At 40.0% G+C, this 25,507-nt stretch overlaps 1 protein-coding gene and 1 long non-coding RNA gene across 7 annotated transcripts in view; both read right to left on the bottom strand.

Annotated features, from left to right (window-relative positions):
- TTC28 (tetratricopeptide repeat domain 28) overlaps positions 1–25,507 on the bottom strand; it is a 603,016-nt gene that overhangs the window by 208,540 nt on the left and 368,969 nt on the right. The gene's annotated exons all lie outside the window — the stretch shown is intronic.
- Positions 18,399–24,189, bottom strand: LOC306667395. Its single transcript, XR_013765521.1, has 2 exons — positions 24,050–24,189; positions 18,399–24,017 (listed from the first exon to the last, which is right to left on the bottom strand). It is a non-coding gene; the product is annotated as an uncharacterized lncRNA (long non-coding RNA).

Genomic DNA, 25,507 nt, shown 5'->3' on the forward strand with positions numbered 1-25,507 from the left:
CAGCAGTAGAAACTGCCTTTCAGTCCACTTAACAAAATGGAAAAATAAAATAAGAATCTGAGTAATCATAGGAAAGGGAAAACTCTTCCTTCTGAGAAAACATCAGCTAACAAACACACAAGGATGAACAGGAAATGTCCGTAGTCTAGTCTGAGAGTGTCTCTCCACAAATTATTTATAAACTACACAGGAAAAATCAGCAATCCCAGTGGGGAAACTTGGCAGTCCCCACCTGAGCCACAAGATCCAAGTTACCTTCCCAGGAACAAGGCAGCCAACACCATGTGACTACTGATGTGACCACTGAGAAGAACAGTGCTTCTGCGACACTCCTGCTTCCTAAATACATAATGAACATCTAATGCTGAGAAAAATCAGACAAATCAACCCAAATGGAGGAACGTTCTACAAAAGTAACAGCCTGTATTCTTCAAAAGTGTCAAGGTCATGTATCCCATTTGTTTACAATAAAATAAAAAATAAAAAATAAATAAAAATTTTAAAAAAAGTGTCAAGATCAAGAATGGCTAAAGAAATGTTGAGCTTAAAAGATGACTGAGAAGACAAGAAAACTGAATGCAAAGAATCATCCTGGATTGGATCCTGGACTAGGAAAACAACAGCCAGACAAATGTTACTGGAACAATTGAAAAAATCTGAGTATGAGTTGTGATTATGGTAACAGCATTGAACCAATGCAAATCTCCTGACTGGGGCTGGGGACGTGGCTCAGTGGTGGAGTACTTGCCTAGTGTACATGAGGCCCTGGGTTCCATCCCAGCATTGAAAAAAGTATCCTGAATTTGACAACTACACTAAGATTATACAAGGGTGTCTTTGTCCTTATTCTCAGTAAATATAAATTGAGGTATTTAGGAGTAAAAAAGGCAAAAGGCAAATGTCTGTAATCTACTCTCAAAAGATAAATATATATATATGTATATGAAAAGAGAGAAATGCTGGTAGAGCAAGTGGGGTAAAATAATGAATGATGCAGCTCTGTGGTTAAACATCTCTGGATTCAATCCCTGGTATTATAATAATGATGATGATGATGATAATAATAATAATAATAATAATAATAAATGAATCTGACCGAAGGGGACACCGGAGTTCCTTGTACTCCTCCTCCAATTGCCTTGTAAGTTTAGAATTATTAACAAATAAGAAGTCACAAAAAATAGTCTTTGCATGTGCACAGGTTTTAGGTATAGGACTTAAAAGTGGTTTGATTACAACATAATAAAGTAATATGGAACAAGAAATTCTAGAGAAAAAGAACTAAAATGATAAGAAGTTTTAAAAAACCCCTGGGTTGTGTTATTTGGTTCTACTCTAAGAAGATCACACTCTTTGGTAGGGAGGGAAAAATCAAACTAAATGGAGATATGAAAGAAGCATTCATCATCACAAAATGGGAGGGTTAAAAAAAGATTCACTTGAGGATTCTAGGAGGAGAACTACTAAAAACTTAAAGGTAGTACTCTGAAGATAAGAATCACTGATTAGTAAAATGGCCCAAACAGCTACTGTTTTTAGGGATCTTCATAGCACTCTGCTTTCTGAGCCGGCCCAAGCACACCCTCACTTGTGACGACCCCAAGACCCAGCAAGCCTGGCACCTTTCCTCCTTCTGGTGCAGTGAGTGAAATACCTACCCAGGGTCTCTTCAGACTTTTCCCAAGTATGCTCGTGCCATATTTACTTGTTTCAGTGACTACATGACGTAACACGAACCAATGAACCATGAGAACAATATGAAAGCTCTTGAACTCTACAAACTACGTTAAATACTTGGGAAAGACAAGGCAATTGTACTGAATTTGACATAGGTAAAATGATTATAAAACATTAGAAAAATCATACAAAGACTTCTGCCCTTCAGATTTCTTTGTAAATGATGCACTCAATTCTTGCACCTCTTGGGAAAAAATGAAATTATAAATGGGTTCATGCAAGAACAACTGCAGAACTCTAAGGCCTGCATTAAGGAAAAGACATTGGTTCTACATCTTAAGGTTACTGGATCAGTGGGGGGGTTTATGTTTGTTTTAGTTGAAATAATATGTTTGGATATGTATGTATCTTTGTTATGATTCCTATTCCAAATGATTTTCCCATTAACCAACCAATTACTGGTATTGGTTGGATTAGATAAGATGCAATTTTACATAACCTCTGTGACCAATAACATACTAATAGGCTGGAAGTCATAATAAACAGATTCATTCAGATGATATGCTAAAACTGAAGTGACATCAAATTGGGCACCCATGACCTGACACATTGCTTATCAACCTGGGCACTGCAGACTGGGGCTCACCTGAAAACTGTTTGTCATGGATTCACAGTGAGACATCTTTTATATACTAGAATATACATATATATATATATATATATATGAATTAAGAATATTTATGGATTTAAAAAATCAGTTCAATAGTAATTTTATGTTTAATCTAATAATTTACAAACTGGGACTCGTATATCTGAATCTTTTTATTTAATTTCATCTTTCTTTTTCTTTTTTTTCTCTCTCTCTCTCTCTTTTTTTTTTTTTTTTTGTATTTTATAAATGTACTGATTTGTGATAGATTGGAAATGCACTCCTTTAATACCATGAAAGTTTTTATGCTCCTATCATACACTACAAACTACAAAGCAGACAAAATAAGATCACACCCAGCAGGTAAATGCTTGGAGTTTAAGGCTTGAGTTTTAGGGAATGTGGAACACTTATCTACGTAAACTCCAGCTCACTACTTCATACTTATGAACTCACAAGCTCTACAGGGTGAGGCAGGGCCAGAATAATGAAAGAGCTCTCTGACACAGAAGAGACAAGCAGGCCACAATGAAATTAAGTAGAAGCTGGGGAAGAGGAAGGTGCATGGATAGAGGGGAAAATGTAGGATAGCTCTCCCTGACTTCCTTGGACTCAGAAAGTTCATTTACTTCATTCAGCAAATATTTATTGAGCAACTATTATGTGGCAGGCATTAGAGATACACAATGACAATATGAAGAACGATCTTTGCCCTCATGGAACTTATATATTTAGGGGTGAGAAAAAGATAATTAGTAATTATACTGATTTGTTTTACAGAAGTTAGGATGTTGTTGATTGTTAGATACATTCTGATTTCAGAGATGTTAGGATATGAAAAAATATATATACCCCAAATCCATAAACAGAACAAAAAGTCAGTGACAAGCTCTGAGGGGAAAATTAAGCAGGGAAGGACAGGGAGATTGGGGTGGGTTTGAGTCAAAGCCAGGAGGAGGCGAGAGAATGAGCTGAATGGGCTTCTGGGAGAAGGGCAAAGGGAAAGGACACAGGCCACGTGGAGACCACCCACTGCTTGACCTCCAGGACACTTTCGCAAGGACAGACTGGACACTAGCCATAGAAACCTCTTCCAGCCACCACTCTCATGGTAGCTACGCTTTGCTTCCTTTCAAACACGGGAAAGAATTTGCTGAGGAAGAATTTATCTTGATTTTCTATTCAGAGGTAGGCAAAGGTGATTTAGCTATGAAGAGGAAAACGATTCGAGCAAACACCACGACACCTACATCAAGAGCAGGCAGGGAGTGCGCCTGATGCTTTAATTGACTGCAGGAACTGTCCTCTCGCTGGCAGGGTATAAAGCAGGCCAAGGAAACCGGAAAAGGCCTCAGAAGAAAAGAACTGAAGCTCTCTATTCCCTGTCCCCAGTACTAAAGGCCTGCTCTGAATTCTCAGCACCTCGGCTTCCAGGGCTCTGGATACATTAGTCAATGTTTTTAATTCATGACAAATTACATCTAAATTTTCTTGCTCATGTTCATTTATGGGACAATTTTATCTTGTCATCTTTTCTCATGTACTGTGCAAGCAAAGAGAGACCATCCAGCACAACATACCCTTCAAAAGCAAGCTAATGGCACAATTTGGTGTCAATTTCACAGCTCAGTGAAGTGAGAGTGATCTAGACGGCCATCCACACACACCTAGAAGGAGGTCTACAGCGAGTGCCCAGCCTCTATGCTGCCTGTGTCATGCCTACAAGCAAGATAAGTTCAAGGGGCGACATTATGTATTAAGAGAGAAGCAGTTATCATTCAAATGCCCTTAGAGCTAGCTGGAACAGAATTCAGCGAGAAAGCAGAGCCAGGCCTTCATTTTGATACCGTGGGAAGTTGTTTTCAGAAATCATGCTCATATTCACAAACAGCAGGGAACAGTAGCTTCCCTTTGGGGGTTTTGATAATGTTCAGAAGCAGAAATTTTCTTTAACAGATGGGTAGAAACTGAATAACTATTTTAACAGTTTTCCACGCTTTATGATGGGGAAAAATCAGAGACCTAAATATGTAATATAAAACCAGAACGTAGCAGGAAGATCACACACCGCCAATTAACAATTACAGTAATAACAAGGCCGCCCTTTAATAGCACACAATACTATTGTATTGTGGATGAATTCCAGTTCATCCTTAGGCTAATTCTGCAAAGTAAGGGGTACATACTAACAATTTTCCCAGTTTTTTAAAAATATATTTTATATTTTTACTGATACATAACAATCGTACATATTCATGGGGGACAGTATGAACTTTTAATATATGTATACAACGTACAATGGTCAGGTCAGGGTAAATGGCATGACCATCGCCCCTCTTCGTTGAGAACACCTGAAATCCTCTCCACTAGCTATTTTGAAATGCACAATTAATTGTTGTCGATCTTAGTTATTCTACTGTTCTGCAGATCATTAGAATTCATTCCTCCTATCCAATTGGGTTCTTGTACCTGATAAACATCCTTTCTTTTTTTTCATTTTTAAGATTTGTTCTAATTGATCATACATGACAGTAGAATGCATTTTGACAATAACCATCCTTTCTTGATCCTCCTGTCCCCCACCTCTGTCCCAGGCTCTGGTAACTATTCTTTTACTCTCTACTTCTATGAGATCGGCATTTACGTTTCCACATACTAGTGAGAACATGCAGTTTTTATTTTTCTGTGTCTGACTTATTTCACTTAACATAATGTCCTCCAGTTCCATTTATATTGCTGAAAATGACAGGATTTCACTCTTTTTAGGACTGAATAATATTCTGTTGTGTATATGCACCACATTTTCTTTATCCATTCATCTGTCAGTGGTCACCTAGGCTGATTTTGTATCTTGACTATTGTGGATAGAGCTGTAATTTTCACAGTTTTATAGCTAAGGAGGCTGAATCTGGGGGTCATCCAGTTAATGAATTTCAGTCAGACATTAAAGTCTATTTTTGGGGGAGACCTAGATATCACAAAAGAAATGAACAACTCACTATATGCAAGTTTATGAGTTATAATTAGAATGTTCTAGAATGTTCTAAACCATAGTACTCTCCATGTGCTAAATATTCCCATTTATGATACATTTAAAAAAGAAACACAACCCACAAACAAAGGTTAACTTGTGGCATTTTGTCTTTAGAACTGGATTAAGTAGTGAAACTGCCTTCTGTTTCTCACTGTACAAGGGCCAACTGCCATTTGTAGCTGACTCTAGAATAAAGGCCAAGGCCTTCAATCTGGCCACCAGGCCTCTCACCCGGGCTCTGTTCCAGTCTCGGCTCCCACCGCTGGCCTTCCATACAAGCCTCGAGTGCTGTGCTCCATCTGCAATGACACCCACTTTCTTTTCTAATTACACTCTCACCCATTCTTCAAAGGGCAGTGTGAATCCACCTCTTCCACGAAACTAAAGGTAAATATTTCTGTTCCTGCTACTTTCTGTCAGCTTCAAGGGTAGAAAACCTTCATGTCTATGAGCCCAATACTGGGCCAGTATTGTGTCTTGCATGCACTATCTGTAACAGAATGCAATGGAAAAGTCACAAGACCTGGACACAAGCAACCTGGGTGTGAACCCTTCTTTGCCAGTTGCTGAGCAGATAATTTGATCTTGTCTATAAAATGGCAAATAAAAACCTCTGCCTTAGTCCGTTTCGAGGATTAGATGAGTCGTTAAGTGCCAGCGTACTGGCTGAAGGTTGGGCATAAAATAGATGTTCAACAAGTGTGTGCTGAAGGTGCAAAGCCAGGAGGCGAGGCTAGAAGGAAACCAAGGCTCTTTTCTAATCTGAACAGCTCTGCAATTCTTGGAAGGGGTAATCTTGCCATTTTTCATTTAATCCTGATAAGTACTACTCATTCGTTTCATATGTCTGTATTTCACACCGTACCTGGGTCCTAGCTTAACTGCAGGTGGTAATGACCACAGTGACCAAGTATTTGGCACCTTACATATACAGATTATCTCATTGAATTCTCACACCAACATAAGGACAGAGGATCTATCCCCATTTTCAAATGAGGATGGACTGGGTTAAATAACAGGCCAAAGATGACAATGTAGTCAATGTGGAGTTCAGCTCTCATCTCAGGCTCTGACTTCAAAGTCCTGGTTATTCATTCTCATGATGCTATGTGGCCTCTTGAAGAAATGACAAGAAGGAAGACTAAGTATTACAAATTAGCAAAAAATAAGCAGGTATGTTCCTCACCTCAACTGGACTGGTTTTTAAAGGGAGGAGACTGCACACTCAGGACCTGTTCAGGAAGAAAACTCTATCTTGAAAGCAGGCAGGCACAACTCAAACACAGTGGGAAATGTCCAAGAGGGCCCCCACTGTGTGTGAGCTCTGCCTGACCCCCAGCACCTCTGCCAGATAAAACAGGAAATGATTAAGATCAAGATCCCAGATGATCTTTTGAAGACACTACTTTTCTCCTAAGTGTGAACAATAGATGTCGTTCCTGGGTACCTGCAAGGACTGCCAGGGACAACAGTCAAAAAAGAGCATCTCTAGTGACAATGCTCACAAAGGAAATCAGACTGTACAGTTTATATATCTGGGCTCCTCAATCATGGAAAATTGTGGGAGTCATGCTGCTGGCCAGTTCTTCAGCACGGACTTTCCCATGGTGCGGTGTGTATGGCCTGGGATGGGCCAGAATCACCCGTGGTTGTGTCTAGTGAGGCTCAGAGCTGCTTACCAGGCAGCTCAACTCAGTCCCAGAGTCTCTGGTGATTGCCTGGTGCTGCTCCAGGCCTGGCTGGGCACCTGCTACTGGGTGAGAAAGGAGATGTGGTGCAGTCTGAAGGCTGTGTGTCATGAGACAGGGTGGAAGGAGATTTCTTCCATGCAATGGGGTAAGAGTTTCGGATGACATCTCTCCATTCTCTGAACACACAGAGGAACACACCAAACCTAGACTGGGGGAAGAGAAATAGGGAAGGCTATCTGGGAGTCAGACATGATGCCTGACCTGTCTTAGAAAATGAGAATGCTTTCCCTTGACAGAGAAGACAGAAAAAGACACTGTCAACAGAAGGAACGGATGGAACTTATATGTGATGTATGTGGAGAACGAAAAGCAGTTCAGTCTTCTGGATGCAATAGAGGGGGTGAGGCTGCAGAGAAAGGGGTGCCCAGTCTTTGGACCTTCATGCATCATTGAAAGGGTTAAGTAAGGTAGGTGCAAGGTCAGATTTGCATTTTGAAACAAGTAAGTCCCCTCTAGAAGCAGCTATCAAACCGCTGCTTCTTTGCATTTGAGTTGGTGAAGTGTTAAGAAACTGTCATTGTATGATGGCATTCTAGAAGAACTAAGGTGAACCCTTTGCTGCTTATACCAGGACCTGATGCCCAGTCAGCATCAGTAAGTGGCCTATGAAAAATGACCCATCCAACTCTTCAGTAAGGCCAGGGACAGAGAGGGGTCTGAAGTGCCCCTAATGGAAACAGCATGTGTTCGTGTATTTGTATTCACTGAACATGCCACATGTGGTGCCCACACATGGTTGGAAACTCCAGGAAACCTTAGAGCTCCCATCTATCTCCCTGACAGTTCTCACTGCAGCCAGCCTGGACACCAGGGGCCAGGTGGGAGGATGAATTTGCTTTAATTTCCACAACTTTCTCAGACTCTTATTCACTATGGAAAAATGAGAGCTAATTCCAGGGGTGCTCTTAAATTAAGGAGGACACTAGAATTTAAATTGGGACACAATTCTCAACACTGCTAACCATAAAAATAATCAACATACATCCAATATCATGCACTACACAAATGAATAAGAATTTTTTTTTTTTTCAGTTCAGTAGTTAATAAAGAGGGCAAAAGATTGGGAATATACCCATCCCCAGAAGCCACAGTGGAGCTGATGTCCAGTGATGCTTACTTACCAAAGTACCTTTTAAATCTATGGGGCTTCTTTCTAGGAGACCAAAAATAAGGCACCATGCTCCCATTTCAAACCATAGCTCTCCTGCAGATTTTTCCCCTAATTTTTTCATGCTTCCCTACTTTTCCACACAGTAAGAACAGACTAAAATTTAAAGAAGTACAGGATATTTAGCAAAGGCGGAAATGCAGGACTAGGCAAACTGCTTCCTTTAGGACCAGATTTACCATGACAGCAAATATTTCTTTCATCTCTAAATATGCACATGTTAATTCATAATAGGTAAGACTCAAAGGAACAGCATTAATTCCTTAATCCCCCAAATCCTTCTATTTACACTGGGTTTTATAATTCCTTATATATCCTAATAATTTATCCCCTGAGGAGAAGCACAATAAAAAGACAGACTAAGAACTGTAACGGAGAAGGCAGATGAGCACAGAGGTCAAGAGCACTGCATTGGGAGTACGACAAACCTGGGTTGTGAGTCCCAACTCTGCTACTTGAGAGCTCTGACCCTGAGTTTTCTCATTTGCAAAATGAGGACAAGAACAGAGTCTGCCCCACTGGGTAGCTCTGAGGATTAAATAAGTGAATGTATAAAAAGCCCTTGCTTCAATATCTGGCACACAGAAAATGCTCAATATAGGTGAGCTCTAATTATCTTTCTCATCCTTACTTCTCATAGGGTGGCAAGGCGACTTGCCATCCCTGCAGATCTGAGGAATAGGTAGCACAAAGTCTCCCACAGGTAATTTTTTAAAAATCTTTAAAATTAATTTTTAATTATACAAGTAGAACATGAAGACATTCTCCTTTGCCAGAGATAATTTAAGTGAATTCCTGCATGGAGTCAGAGGGCGGAATGAGATAATGTCTTGTAATCTCTAGTAGCTCTAGGAACTGATGAATTTCCCAAGGACAAGGGCAGAAGGGCAGCACCTCCACCAGACGTAATGCAGCTGGGACTCGGCCAAGCTTCACTTCCCCCTGAGGCAGGCCTGTGCGCCCCCCATGGCCTCCTCCAGCTCTCACTGAGACCAGCAGGCCATTAATGGTAAACACATTGTCCGGCAAAATGAGAGGATGGATGTGTTTCCAGCTCAGGAAACTTAATAAAAATTCTTTATCTATTTTATTGAAAACTCAGTTCTGAGACATTACCTCAGAGGTCAGGCCTGAAGACCAGCCATTCACTGGGTTTCACGTGGAGACCGATGCACTGTTTCTCTGAGCTACATCTTTGAGGATTTCTCTCCTCTTGTGATTAAAATGAGGATAAAATTTCAATTAACAGCCAACTAAGAAATTAATAGAGAGGTGTCTAGTGGAAAGAAGTGGCAAATCACAGTCCTACAAGAAAGGCATGGAGAGTGCTAAACCATTTTCAATGTTCCAGAAGAAAATACAGTTTTTCTAGGAAACTGTAAACTGTGCAATCTTAACCAAAAATGCCATGTTCCTTTGCCATGCCTGCAATTCCATCAGCACAGGACAGTCGCCCTGATTACTCCTACTGATCACTTTAGTACAGGGTTTTCTTTTTAATGCCCCAGAAGACATAAGCAGAAGAGACTACGCAGACATTCTTTTGTTTGTTTATCCATTTTGTTATATTTCGAAATTCAAAACTCTATTTTTCTCTCAGGATTTTAAATTTATTTTACTATTCTCTTTCTATCATCACTTTAAAGAGAGACTATTATAGCAAATACTTATGTTTACAAGTGTATTATATCCCATTTTCTTTTTAAGTACTCCAATAATCTGGCAAACCCATTCAAGGGACGTAAGTGATTCTTATAACTCAATGCTCAAATATGATAATTCTTTGGTCCTCTAAAATATTCTAATACCATTAACAAACTTAGAGTTCTAACTTAAAATTATAGGTCTAATTAATAATTCAGCTATTCGTTAAGAATCCCAAGGCTGATCCATTAATTGAGTAGGCAAATTCTCTTAAATATTAAAAAGTACATGTTTCTAAACACATGCACAGAAAACCAACATTAAGACTCAGGCTAGAATTACTTATGTTTTTCATTCTGAATAGATGCTTCTCTGCCTGAGTGATTATGTTATCCCAAACAGTACTGAGGATTATCTGCACAAGTGTTTTCAGGGATTTACTTCCCAGTTTGGTGAGGCTGCACAGTGTCTGGAGAGAGTGGCTGGGGTACATCCTAGAGTTGCAGACATCAGGGGACTGTTCCCCAACATGATGGCAAAGTAGGCCCTTTTAAGTGGTTGGCATGGAACAGACTACAGGAGTAAATAGAAAAGAGGCAGTCAGCTAGCCCAGGGCCCAGGGATTGAGTTACAGCATTATCAGGTTTTCAATCATCAGCTTGGTGGTCATGCTCTTGATAAGAAATTGGACCCAGTGGATCACAAGGCCACTCTGACTCAATTGTCACAGTTTTCAGAAAACACAACTATGACTGGTTTAGATTGGCACTTATGCCTCTAATTAATTAAAAAATTGAAACATGAGCTCATTATCATTCAATATCAAGTCTGAAAGTTCAACTTTGGAAACATAGAAGAGTGGAAGCAGCCACAGATTGGAACCATAAAACCTTCCTTAGTGGGGAAAAGTTGGAAGTTACTGGTTAGAACAGAAGTCTGCCAAGACCTACGCAACACCTACTGCTTTAAATAAAGTTTTATTGGATCACAGCCACACCCACTTATTTATTATCTATGGCTGCTTTCATGCTACAGTGGCAGAGTTGATTAATTGTGATCATAGGGCCTGAAAAACCTAGTGTTGACCATCTGGTCCTTTATAGAAAAAGTTGCCAATACCAAGTTCAGAGGAATAGCTATAGCACTGGAAATGAGAGAGCTGGACTCTATACCTGACTCTGACAGTGCTGAGAAAAATAAAAATATAGTATGTATTAATTGCTGACTAAAATATAAGTGATTCATAAATTAATAGTAATTAATAATAGTAATGGTAGTTACTATTAGTAATTAATTTGTGATCTTACACTAATTACTTGAATGTTTCAAACCACATTTCACAGTCTAATGTATAGAATGATAATATTTATCCTAACTAATGATATAAAAACATGAGAAAACACATGTTTGAAATATTAAAAGGGCTACGAAACAGGGTAGTTTCATTTCATTATTCATTTTTTAAAATTCTGATTCAGCATGCTCTTGCTCTCTCTTTCTCTCTTTCTTTCTCTCTCTCTCGCTCTCTCTCTATCTCTCTCTCTCTCTCAAAATTTCATATCCCATGTGATTAACAGCAAAATACATACCAGAAGTAGGAGCATTTATCCTAGAACCCCAAAACAACTGGCTGTAGCCATATCAACTAGCTATAGCACATTCTCTATTCTGTTAATAATTTTTTAGCTGATGAAATTTAGTTATATTGTATACAGTGGGCACACAACTCAAAAATGGCCATAAAATTATTGGTGTCATAATTTGTGCACATGAGATGGTAATATGCTGTAACTGTCTTTCCAGAACAGCCCAGGGCCAATATGAAGTAATTTCATTTCTATCTTTTGCTCCAACTCATTTGACAGAGCAATTCCAGCAGGTTTTCAACAGCTCTTTTCCCATCAGCCAGGAGTAGCTACAACTACTGGAAAACATCTTTTATGAGGGCTGAAGTCCCTAACAAAAACAGTGCTTTAGTACACCACTTGGAGCAGCAAGAGGTGACGTCCCCACTCACCATTTTTACCCTCCTCTCCTGCTATTCTCTATCCCATCTATGGAACTGTGCTTGGCAGAATACGGCAGCAAGATCAAGAAAGGAGGGGCAGGGTGGGTGGTGTAACTGAAGCCAGATAATTAAGCTGTAACTTCCATGATTAAACCCATAAATGCAAATGGCGCTGTCTCATCTTCCTAGAAACATTTGTCTAAATGAAACAGCTGAAACCAGAGGGAAGCTGTTCACTGCACTAAGTTAGATGCTGGGACACCCCCTCCCCCCCACCCCATTTCAGACTGTCAGACTCATCTCCATTAGCCCTGCTGGAGTCTGTTAAAGATGTGACCATTAGGGGAAAGACTCGGGATTGTGCTCAAAGGCCACAGAAGACTTGGCACCATCCCCTGGCAGAAACTGATGCAAGACAGGTGTGATGGTAGTTAACCCACCTGGCAAGCCAGATCCATGTTATGCCTTTCCCCAAGGGAAGTTATTAATTATGTGGTTTAGTTATGGTTTGAGAAACATGTTGACTGATTCATCACCAACTGCAGCAAGCCAAAAAGAACAGCATAATGTGGGTATAAAGATGCCTTTATTTACACCCTGTCCATTAAACATAGGTACAGATTTGAGTATGCTGGTGCTCACTAAATCAGTTGCTATAAGCTGGGCACTGTGGCACACACCTGTAACTCCAGCTACTCTGCAGATGGAGACAGAAGGATCACAAGTTCAAGGCCAGCCCAGGAAATTTAGCAAGACCTTGTCTCAAAATAAAAAATAAAAAGGGCTGGAGATGCGGCTCACTGGTAGAGAGTCCCTAGGTTCAATCCCCAGTACTGCAAAAAAAAACATTTTTTTATAGTTTGGTATTTTTCTTCTGAACTCAAATCAGTTTAAGAACACCTATATGGAAATCCATATGTAACAGAATGAAACTAAACCCCTATCTCTCACCCTGCACAAAACTCAACTCACAATGGATCAAGGACCTTAAAATCAGACCAGAGACCCTGCATCTTTTCTATAGAAGAAAAAGTAGGTCCAAATCTTCAACTTGTTGGCTTAGGATCAGACTTCCTTAACAGGACTCCCATAGCGCAAGAAATAAAAGCAAGAATCAACAGCTGGGATAGATTCAAACTAAATAGCTTTCTCTCAGCAAAGGAAACTATCATCTATACGAAGAAAGAGCTTACAGAGTGGGAGAAAATCTTTGCCACTCATACTTCAGATAGAGCACTAATTTCCAGAATGTATAAAGAACTCAAAAAACTCTACACCAAGAATACAAATAACCCAATCAACAAATGGGCTAAGGATATGAACAGACACTTCACAGAAGAAAATCTACAAGCAATCAACAAACATATGAAAAAATGTTCACCATCTTTAGTAATAAGAGAAATGCAAATCAAAACTATACTAAGATTCCATCTCACCCTAATTAGAATGGCAATCATCAAGAATACAAGCAACAATAGGTGTTGGAGAGGATGTGGGGAAAAAGGTACACTCATACATTGCTGGTGGGGATGCAAATTAGTGCAGCCACTCTGGAAAGCAGCGTGGAGATTCCTTAGAAAACTTGGAATGGAGCCACCATTTGACCCAGCTATCCCACTCCTCGGCCTATACCCAAAAGACTTAAAATCAGCATACTACAGAGATACAGCCACATCAATGTTCATAGCTGCTCAATTCACAATAGCCAGACTGTGGAACCAACCTAGATGTCCTTCAATTGATGAATGGATAAAGAAACTGTGGTATATATATATACAATGGAATATTACTCAGCTATAAAGAATAATAAAATTATGGTATTTGCAGGCAAATGGATGAAATTGTAGAATATCATGCTAAGTGAGATAAGCCAATCTCAAAAAACCAAAGGACAAATGATCTCGCTGATAAGCAGATGATGACACATAATGGGGCGTGGGAGGGTGGCAAGAATGGAGGAAGGAGGGACTGTATAGAGGGAAAAGAGGGGTGGGAGGGGTCGGGGGGAGGAAAAAATAACAGAATGAATCAAACATCATTACCCTACGTGAATGTATGATTACGCAAATGGTATGCTGTTACTCCATGTACAAACAGAAACAACATGCATCCCATTTGTTTACAATAAAAATTAAATTTAAAAAAAAAACACCTATAAAAAGTCTGCACAGATATTTCAGAGAATGGAAACTGAAAAACAAAATACCATACAAATATTTTAAATATTCTTGAAAGGGAGTATATACTTCCATTTCTAGAAAGTTTTCCAAATATAGCTTTAAAAATCAATCATATAAAATAACATATCTATGTAATCAAATGTTTTTGAAAAGGAACTCATTTCAGTAATATAATGGAAACAACTGTAAAGACTTACAAACTAAGTAAACTTATGTTTTTAGACTGTTTAAAACTAAAACTCAAGGAAACAGTCACTGTATGGCATTTTCTGGTTCAACTTTAATTACAGATGGAATCTGTAAGAGAGATTTTATTCACATTCCAAAAACTAAGCCTGCAAATTGTCTAAATCACTGCTAGGTGACAGTGCAATGTCACTGCCCTGCAATGGCTTATTGCTCTCTAGTACCATGTTACGTACTTACTTGTTCACTGTCTCCTGTGTGTGAATAGAAGTTTCTTTGCTGTCTTAGTCACCACCTCAGCACCTAACATATGGAACCTGGTAAGCATCTATTATGAATTTGTGAAATGCACTAATAAGTGAATAATGAGGACTTAACTACCTATGGTGGTGGGAACAGAGAGAGATGATCCTGGGTTTGTAAGTATTTAGGAGGTAAGTCATCAAGTCCTGCTATCTGGCCAGATGAAGGTCTGAGATGAGGGGGGGTCTAGGATGAGAAGTCAGGTTTCCTCTTTGAGAGACCAGGTCAATGTTGGTCTCATTACAAGATGGTAGGAATTCATGGAGAAAAATGAGTTTTGAGCAGAAACTCATGAGTCCAGGTTTTAGAAAAGCTTTGCTTGGGACTCCTAAAAGTTGTGTCCAAAAGACCTCTAAGTGTATAAGAAAGAGTAAGGCTGGAAATAGAGTTATGTTCATGAAAATGTAAGGGATCATACAAAGAATATAGTGGAAAACATTATAAACCTGAAGAATGTCAACATTTGGTAAGCAGATATATTTGAGAAAGCCCCAAAATGAAAGTGAAGAAATAGTTACAAAGTACTACGACGCAGGTGAGCCGCCGGCGGTGGTGCGTACCCTACTCCCAGCTTCTCAGGAGGCTGAGGTGGGAGGATGGCTGGAGCCTAGGAGTGTCAGACCAGCCCAGGTGACACAGTGAGACTCTAAGAATGAATGAATGAACTAATTAATATTAAAAGAAACAGAAGAAAAGCATTTCAAGAAGAGCGTTTATTCAGGAAAATATAATACTGAAGAAAAAAAGTGTGGTTAGATAAGCTGAAAAGTATCCCTGGGATTTGATAAGATGGAAATCTATCAAAACCATTGAAAAACAGGTTCACCATAGTAAAGGAAGAGCACTGTGTAATGGCTGGAGAGAGACAGAAGTCTACACATCAGCCCCCTCCTATTAAAACACATATCAGTGTCAGATATAAGAGCATGTTAAAATCTCCTAGGAGCTAGAAACCAAAAGTGAACTCGAAACCAAAGTATCGAGTATGGGAGTCAGTAGAGTGGGGGCCCAGGGCCAAGACAAGGGACCACATGTGGAGGGGGTGCAGGAAACCTTGGGAAGGCGAGCCAGGACTGGCACTTACTTAAAACAAGGACCCCGGAAAGGCCCCCCTCCAGGAATAGGGGACAGAAAATCCAATCGCTGCAGATGCAAGAAAACCTGTCACCTGTCTTCTACATGGAAACACTGTGTCCAGTGACAAATTCAGATCTGTGTGATATACAACTGTGGATTTTGAATTTATACCTCTTAAAATTAACAAATAAACATTAAGAACCAATTCTCAACTGGCAAAACCCTCGAGGTTCTTCAGCAGAAGCATGCAAAGCCACTTTGTAGGAACTCTTCTACAATCATCCCCAATAAAGATGTCACAACTCAAAAAAGCACAGACTACACAAGAAAGCCATTTGCCAAGAGGGGGTAAAAAGGCTCGGTAAATTGAGAAACAGCACTCTGCCTCAAAGTGACAAAATATAACCTGATTGTCATCGCTGCACTAATATTTTGTCTTTTGCCTTCTGGCACTTAAGATGACACCCGCTGGCCCACTTGCAGGAAAAGCTGGGCAAGCAACATGCCTGGGCTCCATTTGAGGCTCTTTCCCCTCTGGGAGAACAACTGGAGGTGTTCACGGTGGTGGCCTGCTTCTCTGGGTGCTGAGTGACCACAGTGAGCACAGCCTTGCCCATGACCTGCAAACACACAGCACCAACAAAATATGCACCTCGGCAGTTCTAGATGACTGGGATTTTAGTTGGTTATTATTACTGCAGGATAACCTAGCCTACCTCATTTGATAAAAGAATAATTTAGATGTACTTATAAATAAATACAGTTAATCTGACTAAAGAAATTTTTTAAAAAGAAAAGAGAAAAAATAAGAGTAAATAGGAAGTGTCAGAGCTGAGGACAGGTTATGTTTTCAAGAACCGTGGCTCACCGTGGTGGCAAAGAAACAGTACAATATTTACAAGGTAACACAAGGTTGAGGAAATGTTTCCTAAGATAGGAGAGACCCAAGAATACTCATAGGCTGATGGTGAGGAGAAAGAGGGTCACATAAAGGTTAGAGACAGAAAAGAGAGATGACATATAGTTTATTAAGTTTCCCTAAGTTCTGTGAGAAAATTGTAGGGGGTATAGTTGGTTTCTAAAATCCCAAACACCTTCTCTATACTCATCAAAAATCACTGAGCAGGTCTCCAAAGTTTGCCCCTGTGAATAAAACACTTTCCCTTTATGCTCTTTTTTAATCCTCCTGTCTTCTACCTGCATTAGCAGGAACCAAATATAATTTTATTGACCTGCGATGGTGGACCAGTCAGTGCCCTGAAGTGGTGGCTATCACTTAGCAGGGCCCTTGCAGTGGCCCTTTAAACAGATCTGTGCTTCGGATGCAAAATTTGTTCTTGAAAATGTGAATGAGGGCTGAATGTGCACAGGTCAAATAATGGAACATCATGTTATGAAGGATTTTCTTACATGGGATCTTCAAGGATGAATTTTCAGGATTTTATATGAGTGATTTAGTCGTGTTCTTATCCTTCATTTACCAACAGAAGAAACTGAGGGTCAACTATTTAAGTGGGGCCAATAATTTTCCATCTTCACCTCAATTGTAATACCTTATGAGACCTACATATCTTTTGGCTATTTATCTTTATAAACAGAAGCCAAAGGAAATAAAATACATAAATGATTGCACAAATTCACAACAAAGAGACAGGACATTTGCAGTGTCTACAACTGGCAAGTGACTGACCCTACAGGATATGAGAAATGCCTGCAAAGCAACAGAAGATAGCACCCCACCACCACCACCACCACACACGAAGAGTAACAAACACTGTATAGAAGAGGTAACTCAAAGGCTAACAAGCATATGATTAGATGCTCCAATTCATTACTAATGAAAGAAATGCAAATTGAAGCAATGAGAAACTATGCCACACCACTTAGATCAAGAAATACGTTGTGGATGGAGGTGGAGAATGATCCCTCTGTCCCAAAGGGATCTGGATATGTCTTGCTAAGTACGCGTGTATCCTATGACCTCACATTTACACCTGAGTACATATTTCAAAGAAATTCTCATGCAGGTGCAAGAAGTGATGAAGACAATGGTGACCTCTGAAGCAGGCTGTGAGGGAGGAAGCTCAAGGCGGCCTGCTTGTCTACCAGTGGGGGGTCAACCCGTAGGCTGCAGTGGCTGAGCGTGTGCCATGGACACACAGCAGACCTTCAGCAGCAGTGTGCAACGGTTGTCATTGTGACTTCTCTGATCACCATATGCCTTTCTCTCTCGACTGTTCACTCTTCAGGACAGAATGGAAGCAGGTTCATCCTTGTATCTAAATCACAAGATACAGTTCCAACCCCATCGGAAGCATGTATTAAGTGTTTAATACATGAATTAAAACGTATTCAATAAAACTCTTAAGATGCAAAATCAATTAGTATACTGGTCTGAGAATGTATTTTTCACAATTATGCAATAATGGTGGTGATTTAACATTTTATTTTCCTTTTATTCATTTTTTCCAGTTTGGACTTAAGAGTACTAGAGATAACAGAGTAATTGATGTTAGTTCAGAAATACTCAGGTGTGTCACAAAACTATGAGAAATGGCTGAATCTCTAAAATAGAACACAAATGCTAGAAAAATCTAGTACAGACTATTGTGGATATCCTCAGATCAAATCACATTTCTAAAGGAAAAAAAATGTGTTCAATGGATGAAACATCAAATATGAAAAGACAGCTCAATGGGTTTGCATCATGATTTAAAAAAAAAAAAAAGAATTGGTTAGCCACATTTATGTATGATGTCTAGAATCCACTAAGAGCAGCTATAATGGAAATGTCAGATGAAACTACTTCACTATTTGCCTTTAAAAGTGTTGTGCTGCATTTTAAAGACACTTAGATATTTGGCATTAAAAACTATGGTGACATGGTCACATGATTTCTCCCAGAGGAAATTGCGAGGAGAGGGGAAAAGGGCGGAGGAGACGCTGTGTGGCAGTGGAGGCAGAAAGTCAGTGTTCAGCCCCAACCCTCCGCTCCGGAGTCTTCCCCCTGCTCACAACTAACCAACTGTCTATGCATTTATCAGGAAAATGTCTTCCTACAATTCTGATATTTTCAGTCAAGGCTGTGTTCTCTTGGATGAATGCTTCAGAGAAAAGACAGGAACAGATGTGGAAGACATAATAATTTATTAGGAACGAGTGGAGCTTGTGCTTTGTTCAGGGCAATCACGGTCCTAACGCCAAATCTCATGGGACGTCACAGGCCTTTAAACAATTCACTTTTCATGAGGCAAGAATGGAAGATGCAGATAACTAGTATTTGTGATTCTGTACTCTGACTTTTTATATTTTAAGGGGGCGAATTTTGAACTAACGCTCCAGGACATTATTATATTCCTTATTAAGCTAATGGAACAGGAGTATATTTTACCCATCTAGAAAAGAATGGAGTTAAAATTCTTCCTCATTTCTTTTTGGTAAATATATGAGAGGAAAGTAATCTCAACAAGCTATACAACTGAGGAAGAAACAACAACTATTTCTTTGTAGCAAGAACTAGAACTAGATCACATAACACTATGACTTCAACCCAGCCTTCTCTTATTTTTTAAAATATTTTCAGTTATAGATGGACACAATACCTTTATCTGGTTTATTTATTTTTGTGATGTGCTGGGGATTGAACCCAGTGCCTCACACATGCTAGGCAAGTGCTCTACCACTAAACTACAACCCCAGTCCCCCTTCTACTGGTTTTTGACCCCCCCAAAAGGAACTCAATTTTAACATGATGGATCTGAAAAATAAAATGAAAAATTATCAGAATCCATGAATGAAACAAATAAGCTTTGCCAAATGAAATAACAATACCCAAATCTTTCACTGGAAAAATACTATTTTCCAGTGAAATGAATCTATTCCTTGCATAACTTGTTTGACATTATTTGGCACCCAGTAAATCTGTGCCTAAAGAATGACAGGCCAGTGCTTCCTGGACTCAAGACCAACTGAGCTCTAGACTAAAGGGTCACCACTGTCAGGCCAAGTGAGAATGCTGCCTTGTCCTCACTTGTAACATGAGCTGTGACTCCAGAAGGGAGCTCCATAAGGTAGTCACCACACCTACTCCCATGGCAGAACATTTCTCCCAAACCTCCCCCTACTTCTCACCCTGGGTCCTTAAAAAGGGAAGCTGTCACCACATTTATTGTGCAAGATCATAGTAAGACTCCTCCTTTCTCACACAGGGACCTCCTGGAGGGGTCCCCCTGTTCTGATGGAGCCTCTGGTCTCGTTCTGGGTCCAGTCGGGAGGGAGAGGGATGAGCTGTACCTTTCGTCCTAGTCTCAGGTGTCTTACCCAACTTTAGACTCTTGATTTCTCCCAAAGATAATGAACTCATCCAACAAATAGTTACTGGCTACCTCCTATGTGCAAAGCATTACACTAGATGTGGGGGGGACATAACAGATAACTAAATACATGGAAATTTTTGTCATCAAAGAACAGTATTCTAGTAAGAGGCAACAGAACATTTAAACAATTTTAATCAGGCAATGATGCAGCTAGTATTGAAGGAATCAAGTGCTATGGAGAAACCTGAGCAGAAAGGGGGATGGTGAACACTGGCAAACAGCATCGCTGAAGGCCAGGGCTTCTGGATGGTGGGGAGGTAGAGAGCAGACATCCAGCAGAGACCAGGAGACCAATCCCTGCAGGGTCTACTGAGGCCACGCTTGGGTTTTATTTTTTCTGAAGTGGGAAGATATTTGGTGTTTTATTAACTAAAAAAAATTTTTTTTGAGATGGGATCTTACTCATTAAGCTGCTGAGACTCTCCTTGATCTCACAATCCTCCTGCCCCAGTCTCCCAGTAGCTGGAATTCTAGGCATAACTACTATAATTGATGGTTTTGAGTAGCAAAGAAGCATTCTCTTTCTGACTTATTATTGTGATTGAATTGTTCTAGTCAATGTTAGTGTTTCACTTAAAAATAATTCAAATATCTGGGTGACTTTCCATAACAAATGTCTATCTTTATGATTAATAGTGTGCCTTGTTACATTAAAGCTCTGAGAACTGCTGTAGAGAAAGGATTACAAAGCTTATTATTTAGTTATTTGGTCCTAGGGATTGAACTCAGGGACAGTCGACCACTGAGCCACATCCCCAGCCCTATTTTGTATTTTATTTAGAGTCAGGGTCTCACTGAGCTGCTTAGCCCCTTGCTGTTGCTGAGGCTGGCTTTGAACTCGTGATCCTCCTGCCTCAGTCTCTGGAGCCTCTGGGATTACAAGTGTGCGCCACCGCACCCAGCACTAAGCTTATTTTTCAACCTTGGTTATCATACATTCATGAGACCTAGAGAGTCCTATTTTATCATTGAGGGCTGGGGATGCATCTTGGTAGCAGCGCACATGCCTATACTTCAGAGATCCTGGGCTCAATCCCCAGCACCGTAAAGGGGCAGGAGGGGTGGGGAAGGTGTTTAGATTCCTTTTTATCATCTCAGAAAATAGGGAACCTTGTTCAGAACCCAGGTCAGGAAACACTAGGCTAGAATGACCCATAAGCTCCTTTGAGATCTCACATTCTACAGTTCTTGTATCAGACATTTTGATAGAAGACCCCTAACTAAACTGACATTATATGGGGTCAACAAAGATTGTTGGAAGAATAGATGAGAAAACTGCAGGTTTGAGATGGTTATTCTTTCTCAATCTCTCTTTGCTACAATGAAATAACAATAAGGAAAATGGAATCAAGAATACTTGGAGGGCTGGGGTTGTGGCTCAGTGGTGGAGTGCTTGCCTAGAATGTGTGAGGCACTGGGTTCAATTCTCAACACCACATATAAATAAATGAATAAAATAAAGGTCTATCAACATCTAAAAACTTTTTTAAAGAGGAATACATGGAAACAATGTCAGGGCCAAGATAATTCTCAGCATACAATGATACTGGGCAAAATCAAAAGTTAAGGTCATCAGTACAAGCAGAGAAACTCGGTGGCTTATTAGCCACATCAGAGTAGTTCTGCAGCTTGAGCTATCACAACTACCACAACCTTGCAGCCATTTATATCTGACACAAATGTTTATTTCTGCTACTGACTTTGTAAATTAGACTTTATGCAAACAATAGTTCTGAGCGGCTTCACTAGACAAATGGAGTTTTCCACACTACAGCAAGGCTAAATTAAAGTTACACCTTTCAAAGCAATATATTCATTATCCAATTTATTTCTTTGATCTCCTCTTAGTCACATCAAAGTATCTCAAATAAGTTTTGTATGTCCATAATATCTCTTAGCCACTGAAGCTTAATATAAACTAACAACTCTTCTATAGCTTCATTTCTGATATAATCAACTATGAAATTTCCCTTTTAAAGTTAAAAATATGTGTAAAGTAAAAGCAGTGCCAACAATGGGATCCTACACTGACAGATCTGGGAATGAGACTGTCATTTGCTGAGTGCCCAGGAGCAGCAACTGCCTCTTCCATGTGTCATATACAGAACAAAGTCAAATGTGCCCTCCCTGAAGTCCCAAGTGGCAATGGAAAACCAGGGCTTTCTTCATGGGAAGGGCAGGGATGACACCTGAGAATGACTGTGAGAAAGCAGACCACAGGAGACAATCGGATGTCCAGTGTGGTTGACAAGGAAGCATACCAGGTGCAGAGTGGAAGCCAGGTCGCACTGTCAGGAGCAGGAGGCAGGTGTGGATGTGAATTAGTTCTGGTAAAGACAAGGAAGAGGAGAGCAAGGGGTTGGGCAGGCAGCCTGGAGCATTCCAGAAACAGGGCTGAATGACCAAGGTGGTGTAAAAGAAACCTCAGTGGGCTGGGCTGGGGCGTAGCTCAGTGATAGAGCACTTGCCTCATGTGGACAGGGCTCTGGATTTGATCCCCAGCACTGCAGTGAGAAAAAAAAGGCCTTGAGATAAACTTTCACGATGAAGTTTTAGGTTTTATGTTGATGAGATGAATGAGAGATAAATGAGATTGTTTCTGGCTTCAAGAGATCATAATAATGGCCCACATCTATTACATCTTTACCATGTACCATGCATTACAGTGATGTGTTAACATGCATTTAATTTATTTAACAGACCAGTGAAATACATTCTGTTTCTTTCCCCATTTTACAGATGAATAAACAAAGGTTTAGAGAGGCTGAGCCGTAACTCAACTATTTTTAAACAATAAAACTCTTATTACATTTGTGATTCACATACTACATTACATACGATAGTCCAAAATAAACATCTCATGCCAACGGGCACACAGTGGACATGTAGTAAAAATTAAGATTTCTGCCACACGTACTTAATTCTTTGATAACGAACATTCAACTTTGAACTGAAACCATTTCAATATGTACAGATAGATTCTGCTGTTTATTTCATTAATCATCCACTTTCCTACACCTACACTACTCACTAGATTCCAGTGTCAATTCCTTTATAACTGTGGAGCAAAAAAGATAAAAGAGTGAAATGCTTTATATCCTGAGTGTGATGTTGACAGATGAGTCTTCAGAGTCTGTCTGGCGAGGGATTGTGTTGACCCAGAATTTAGGAAGGCTGACTAGAGAAGATGAAGTCTGAGCCAAGTGTTGATCTCAGGACAAGAAGAGTAGGAGTTTACTCAGGCTAGAGGGCAGGACCCACAGAGTGGCAGAAAAGGATAGTGAAAAGGTGATTAGGAGCCGAGTCACAAAGAAGCACTATTAACGAGTTCAGACCGATTTGTGGATTACAGTCATTGGTGGATTTGATACAGGGGACATTGTGTTTAGATTTGCACTCTGAAATTCTGCTCTAAGGTCTTAGAAACAGATCAAAAGGAGAGAGTGCAGAGGCTGAAAGACCAATTTAGAGGCTATTTTCATTCCACGCTCCTTCCATCATTTGTGAAATAACACAGAACATAAATTAAAAAATTTAAATGTGTTCAGGAGAAGATGATGAGGGCAACCAGTACAGACTCTAGGAGGAAAAGAAGTAATATTGAAAAGACGTGGAGCAAGGGGCTGGGGCTGGGGTGCAGTGGTAAAGTGATTGCCTAGCATGTGTGAAGCACTGGGTTCAATCCTCAGACCCACATATAAATAAATAAAATAAAGGTCCATCAACAACTGGAAAAATACATTTAAAAAGAGATGGAGCAATACATGTATGTTTTGTAAATACTAAATAATCATATATATTGTAAATACCATGTGTGTGGGAGAGGAAATGAGAGTATGCATGTGGGACAGGGCCTGAGGACGCCTGGGTGCATGTGACAGCTGGGTTTCTGCACAGGGCATCAGAGGAGTCAGAGACACCCTGTGGGAGAGACAGGAGATGAGGACCTGCTAAGCGAAGGTGTCTGTGACGTACACTGAGTTGTTCAGAAGGAGCCTGTGGCTTGAAGCTTAAGAGCAAGACCCAGGGTGATCACGTATCTCTAGTGACTTCTCAGAGATTCCTCATTTTCCCTCACAGACAACAATACTGAATATTAGGTTGAACTGTATGAAGCTACCAATATTCTATTTTTTAATCTATAAAAATAATTATTTCAACACAATAATCTACTTTATCCAAGCATTCCTTGACAAGGAGACAATATGTAAATACACAATGGTTTCTAAAATAGAATGTACAACAGATATTTCTAGATGGACTAGAAAAATGAAGTGATTAACATACAGTTACGTATTATGTACACAAAATAAAAATGAGGTTTTATGAATTATTATTAGAACTTGTACAAATTACACGATTAATGGAACTATACAGCTAATACATGTTCACTGTTCATTTCAAGCACATGTCTTGTGGAGTCACGCATATCATGCATCCCTGCTGGGATTTTTCTGCCTATGAAGGAACTAGTAACTATAGTTTTTCACATGGCTTATCAGTGCTTATTAATTCACTTCCTTCCAAACAGTTTTTTAGAGGGAGAAAAATGAGAAGAGCGGGCACCAGATTACCTGCTGAAATGTGTCCACAAAGAGGGCCCCTCAGTTTCCACATCTGCAAGACGAAGATGATATCACCTATCTCTGTGGCCAGCAGAAGGGACCGAGAACAGACACTTCACAAGCCCCATGGGACACCAGAGATGTATATTACATTGGTTTTGCCAAATGACCAGCAGCTACTACTCAAAAATCATATCCTACGCCAGGTTGCTGATGGCTGACTATACACACTTATTTTAAACACTTAAAATTCTTGGGACAAGACAAACATTAAGAGAGAGTAATGTTGAAACAAAAAGCCAAAGTCATTTGGCTAAGATAACAGAGCAAATGAGACAAATACCCAGACTATGCAGTAACCGCCAAATCATAAAGATCTTAGAATAGAAAATGGCCTTTAGAATTATCAACATTCCTTTAACAGCACCCAGAGTTAGGAAGCCCAAACACCTCAGGAATAGCGGTACTAGTCACAATTAAATAGAGTTCTTCTCACAGATTTTTGTGGGGTTTAAATGAAAAACAAAGACGGTATTGGGCAAACTGATTCCAGCCCCATTTCTCCAGTTCTTCCCTTTGATGGCATGGACAGTAATTTATTATTATTTATTATGATTCTTGAAAGGAATCACATTGAGAAGAACACAAGGAAAGCATCTGCAACCTGAGTGCCTCGTTTTCAACCACGCTCCTTTGTGGGACGATCACACCACCACCCTGTGTTGCAGATTCACACTGATAACTCCGATTCTTCACTCCTCCCATTGGGGATGTGGTGATGACTCTGAGCTCAGTCAAGTTCACTTGCTTCAGCAAACAGATGTTAGTAAATGTGATGCAGATGGAAGACTGACACGCGATTGCCCCTCTGCCTTCGTCATAAGAGTGC

Source organism: Sciurus vulgaris, assembly GCF_902686455.1.
Source record: "Sciurus vulgaris genome assembly, chromosome: 8".
NCBI lineage: Eukaryota > Metazoa > Chordata > Mammalia > Rodentia > Sciuridae > Sciurus > Sciurus vulgaris.